Raw genomic sequence first — 6,000 nt, 5'->3', positions numbered from 1 at the left:
ACATTTTTATGTCTGGTCACCTCACAGCTCTGACATCAGAACTCATTTATGAGGGGAGAACTTGAGAATTGCTAAAAGCAACTGTTAAAATGTTAATTGTCACCTAAAGTTGATTTGGAATTTGCTGAATTTTTAAAATCAGTGAGTTTTTCTTCAGAGATTTAGAGTCGGGTATAAAAATCCCTAACTTTGCCATTTAAACTGTGTTAAAGTACCAATGAGTTGGCCAATAAACACACCAGAAAAGCATAAGGAACGGGAGATATGTGGCTCTGTACATCCCGGTGATGCATACCGTATACAGCAGCACAAGTCTTCAGCATTTATGGATACTAGGTGCGTGGGTCAAGCCAATATCAGATTGGCCAGCTCTGGAAAGTCAACTAGTTTTCTGTGTTACCCTTTTTGTGAAGTAGACGAAAAAAATGCATCCCTGGAAGTTGTTGAAAGTAGTTGTGTGCGTACCCCAAGCTGTTACCCATCCACTTCTGTTCTGCGGGTTCAGCCCCAAGTCCGAGACAAACGGGCGCTGCTCCGTAGCTCGTCACCGTGAAGACCAGCCCTCTTGTAACCGAGACTGCTTGCAACGATTTCGCCTTAGGGACTTGGTGGGAGGGTGGGGACTTATCCTTATTCCTTTAAACTTCATGTGTCCAGAATTAGTGGCTAGGTGTCTTAGAGTAACATGATAGAGTGGTAAGTTCAGTGGAAACCTCCTTTTCTTTGCATTGCCTTCTACCTCTGCCATGAATCCCTCTAGACATACGTTGCGGTTCTTCCCGACTGAAGGAAGCTGAGGAGAGGTGCTCCCCTTCCTAGAAAGGGAAGCTACACATCGTACGGAAAATAATCTGATCTTTATACTCTAAAAGAAACAAAAATAATTAAAAAAAAAAAGGAACAAGATGTGCAGTGGTGGGGAGTAGAAATGGTAATTTGGTACTTGACCATTCCTTGTCTGAGTAGTTTAGTGGTTTAAAAGGAAGAGTTGCCTTTTACTATTACACTTCTTTCATTCTGTTGCTCGATACAAATGGAATTTGCTAATGAAAGAACAGCTAAAGCTTGGAAACAGCTCTCAATAGGAAAAATAATTGCCAATTTAACACCCCAGTGCAAAACTTTAAGTAACTGTAGCTTGGACTATTAGAAACTAATGTCCTCTTCCCTGTGGCCGCAGAAGTTCACCGTGCTGGCCTGTCACAGGCTTTAGGTTATAAGTGCTCCTAGAGATTTTTTTTTTTTCCTTTCAAGAAGATCACGTTTGGGGGTTTTCTGTGTTGAATAAGGGGTTTTTGCTCTGGTGAGATGCCTGTAGAAATTCTTCGGTGCCAGTTCTCCCTTTGTCCTGTGGGGTAGTGCTCCTTGGGGCCGTGGGTGGCAAATGTGACTGAAAAGCAACTGGGGCAAGATCACCTATTGATTCTCACTAGGTACCTTTCAAAAATCTGCGAGGCTCAGCCTAGTCCTCCTGTACGTGAGCGTGCACCACCGCTTGGCTTGTTTAATGGACTCCCGCACCCAAGGAGACTTGGAGACCTGTTTTAAATCTCTAAGCGATGCCCAAGTCGCGTGCTTGAAAGTATAAACTTAACCTTTTACTAGAAGCTCAATTTAAGTACCTGGAGAAAAATAGTAAGAGAAAGGTGGAAGCTTTCATCAAGGTGTCCAAATAGCTAGTTGGAGCAGTTAACTCCCCTGCCCCTCCCCAGATTTCTTCCGTAGGAGTAGGGGATTGGGCTGGTGGTGTTTGCTCTCCCAGTAACGCTAAAATAAGACAGAATTAAGGATCTGGCCATTTCTGATGTCAGGCCCAAAGTGGAAACGCTTTGGTGCGCTAATGCCTGGGCGCTTGAGCCAATGTGTCGATCCGTGGAAGAGACCAGGAAAATGCACTAATTCTCAATATAGTAGCTAACCTATGTTGCAAGTTCCAGTTACATGTGTAAAGCTGAAATGTAACGTACATTAAAATCAAATTTGACTTAAAATTCTGTGTACTTGAGGTTTGCTTTGAATCTGGATAAAAGTGATGTTTTATGTTTTTCATCTAATGGCTGTAAACTGTAGTAATAGAATAAAAACTATTGAAAATCAGAGCTTCTGCCTGGTTCACCTACATTTTGCTTTTCTTTAAAATATTTTCTTCCTTTCCATTGCTTTTACCATTCCTTTTTTTTTGGCTTTACCTTTTCACTGGGTTTTTTATTTGTTGGTTAAACTCGGTCTTCCTCCCCACCATGGCTTTTGTTTTTTATCACAAGTTCATGTGGCTCAAATCCAGATTGCGACAGGCAGAGAAGGACCGTCAGTTGGCCCAGCAGGACAACCGTCTCTTCAAGCAGGAGTTTGGGGACAAAATCAACAGCCTCCAGCTAGAAGTGGAAGAGCTCTCCAGGCAGCGGTGAAGAGATCCTTTTCTAATCTATTTTCTGGGCTGTTCTTACGGTGTCTAGTAGGAAAGCAGGCAGGGCGATCGCAAAAGGAGGTTGGGGTTGGAGGCGGAGGGAGACAGTGGCATTCTAGACGCCAGGCGGGCATTAACTCTGGGGAGGTGAAATGCTTTGCAAGATGGCAAGCCTTTTAACACGCGTGTCTTTAAAGTTACAACTTGAAGAATCAGATTGGAAGGAAACGCAAAAGAGCTTACACGGTCAGCAGAAACCGCCAGCGGAAGTACAAACCTTACGTGGCGGTGGAATATCAGAAGCAGGTTGCAGAACATCTCTTGGGTGGAAATGCAATGTCAGGATATTTTTTCTGAACACTGAAACGTTTGTGGGGGCTTTCCGCGCTGCGGTTAGATCCGTTGGGCATCTGCCGATAACCATCTCTTCTGAAAACCTGCGGCACTAGAGATACAGGACGGAGATTACCCCAAGCTGCAAAACCTGTTTGAGACGCTGGGTAGATCCTCAGTGCGCGCCGAGGTCGCGTTGCGGGTTAGGCTGCTCTAGGGAATGAGTTAGCTGGATGTGCGCTTCAAAGCGCGGTCAGGTCTCGCTGGCGGCAACGTAGACCTCTCCAAAGCCTAGCGTTGCATCAGACTTCCCGCTGTCATGGCGTAATTTGGCTTTTTCCAGAAGGTTGGAAACCAAATGTAGAGAACTTGGTGAGAGCTATCGTATTTTCTCCTGCAATGTCATCAGTTTACCAGGATCAGGAAAACAGAGAAATCCTCTTACCTTAAAACAGAAGAGCATCTCTCCTTCTGCACCCATGATGCATCTTCTGTTTGTTGCAAGGTCACTGCAATGAATTGTGTGGAAGCATCGCTGGAGGCATTTTTCTTTTGTCCCCTCCTCTCCTCCTGGCGTAGCTTTTTGTTTCCTTTTTCAAAAAGTTGCCGAGGGTGCCCACAAAGCCAGCAAATGGCTTTTACCAGAAATTCGTACGAGGTCCCGGGTGCGCATGGGTGAGCTTAGCGGTGTTCTTGGGTATAAATGGGCAATGCATCTCTCCACATATGCACCTTACGCTGAGTCACTTCAACTTGGCGTAGCTACCTGGGGAGGACGTTTGCAAATTGGTCTATTTTTGCGTGAGTTGGACTTCTTCCGATTCCTTCCACGCTCAAACTAAATCAAGATGACAGTATGAAAATGATTGAGCCTCCTTTACCGAGAGGCTGTACTGCTTGATTTAACTGAGTTTCGGAAGCAGCGAGTTACTGGAGGGTGCTGCAGTGGCTGGTGGGTAGGCTTGCTTGAATTATATTCCTTTAAGGGGAAACCGGGCTTTTTATGTTTGTGGTGGCGTTTTTAAATCAAGTTATAAACAAAAATTCCCTCGGTTTGCTTTTAAATGTCATCACGGGAGAGGATTCATTTCTGGATCTAAGTCTCCACCTGCTTTAGTCACTTCGGTTAGGCTATGTAATTAATGACGCTGTAGTCATAGCGAGTTACTTAAAAAACTGTTGGAGCCATATGGAGGCTAACGAGGGTAATAGTGGATAATGTAGGTTTTAATAGCAACGAGGATTCTGAACATTCTGTAGTTTGAGTCTTGCCACTGCTTTTACCAGCAGATACTCAGTTTCTAGGCTTTGACTTCGGCGCAGGGGTCGTTCCCTACGGCACCTACCGTATTTCTACTTGTAATGATTTCAGAAAATGGGGTTTCTGGCGCTTCAGACCCCGATGGCCCGTGTGCTCCGAGAGCTTTGTCGCTGTTGTCCGCGGGCAGGCTGCAGGCGTCGAGCTTTCTGGTGGCCCCGAGTAAAGGCTCTGCGCTCCACAGCTAGGTTTAGAGCTGCTGAGCAGTCTTGAAGGAGCACGCGCCGTCCCTTCGTCACAGGTTAGGCTAGACCAGGGAGTGGACTGCGGTCCATAAAACAGCACACGCACCCCGTTTTCGGCCCGCTGGGCTCGCCTCTCCTCTTCAAGCCCAGGTTCTGACCTGCTCGTACCCCGTTGCTCGGCCAGCGCCGGTCGCAGAGCAGGCTGCAGAGCGCTCCTGCCGAGGAGCCCTCGGTTGCTCCGCGAGGCCCACGGCCCGCGTTCAGGTGAGGCGTCAGAAGAATTGCCGCGGCTCTCGGGGAGGAGCAGTCCATCCGTCCCGCGTGGATGGCTTTGAGGAATGGTCAAGGATGTTGGCTTTGGTTTCAGAGCCTGTCCCGCAGCAGCTGATGTGCTGAAGAACGTCTTTTTGAACAGGGCGCTGATCAACAGTTCTGTGCTAGGTGAAAAACAAAGTGGTTTTTAAGGACTTGCAGACTTAATCAAGAGGCTTATTTCCCACAAAACTGTGCTAGAATTAGATGAGGAACGTTTAGATTTTCCATCCTGACATATGGCTTAACACGCTGCGAGACAACTTTTTTTTTTTTATTCAAAGAGGCAGTTTTCAGCTCTTGAGTTGGGGTTTGATTGCTTTAGCATGAAGAGCGGGCTAACCAGTTCATTAGCTCTCGATGTTGAGTGTTACAAAGCCAGAGCCTGTATTCACAATTCCGCCCCGATGTTCTAGGAACCACCTTGAACTAGAGCTGAGGCGGGAAAGAGACAGATGGTCGCGCAGTCACCTACACAGCCAAGAAAACAAAAAAGGCGCAAAGAATTGGATGAGACAGGTAATACAACTTTTATTCTTCTTGGCTTGTGTTTGACGTGTACTTTCATTTTGCTCGTTTGCTTTTCCGCAGCTTTACTAGGCGTTAAATACATACTGGTAATGCGCCACAACAAAATGAGCTTTGGAACATTTTTTACACGCGCTAAATAGGCAGTTTATTGAGTTGAGCCTCACAAAAACATTGCAAGCATTACACTTCATTGCACAACACTGGTTTCCTCTTCCAAGCTGGGCACCTGACAAAATCTTCACAGCGCTTGTGCTTTTCCTTCACTGGTTTAATAAAACCAAGTGTATTACAGCAGGAGAGATGTGATACATGTTATATCTTAGGAAAAGCACACTTGCTCGTTTTCATTTTTTGCATCGTAATAAGGAAAATTCTCCCGAAAGAGGTAAATAGCAAACCCTGGAAAAGAAAATTCTCTCTTGAGGGCATCACAAATCACTTCCAGTGTTCTTACAGTGCTGCGCATTAGTGAATTCGGTAGGTTTTAAAACAAAGCGCAGCGTTCATCTCAAGAGTAAACCTCATAGTCCCCAAGTGAACCTCTCTTTTTAGCAGCAAATTTGCCTTTGAAAGTAAAAAATAGGCTCTGCAGCTTTTTCTGTGAAATGAAACAGGCTCTTTCGCTGGGAATTGGAAGTAAAGGAGTTGTTTTGGAGAACAAAACTTGTAGCTATGAGAACTGTGAAGCAATAGGGGTTGTTTCAGCAATTCTTGTGTGTGCTGCTGCACTGGAGAGTTGCCTTCACTGGGCTCCCCGGGCTGCTTGAACGATTCAGGGGTTTTTCTCTTTTTTTAACCAATATTACACATAATTTCAGTGAAGCTATTTCCACATCATGAGTCATTTATCGAAAAGTCATGTTTGCTGTAGCAGAACAGCTACAATTCAGTAGAGGGAATCGGGAGCTAAGTGC

The sequence above is a fragment of the Pelecanus crispus genome, chromosome 4 (genome assembly GCF_030463565.1).
Source record: "Pelecanus crispus isolate bPelCri1 chromosome 4, bPelCri1.pri, whole genome shotgun sequence".
Taxonomy (NCBI): domain Eukaryota; kingdom Metazoa; phylum Chordata; class Aves; order Pelecaniformes; family Pelecanidae; genus Pelecanus; species Pelecanus crispus.
Note: the sequence above shows the minus strand (reverse complement) of the source record.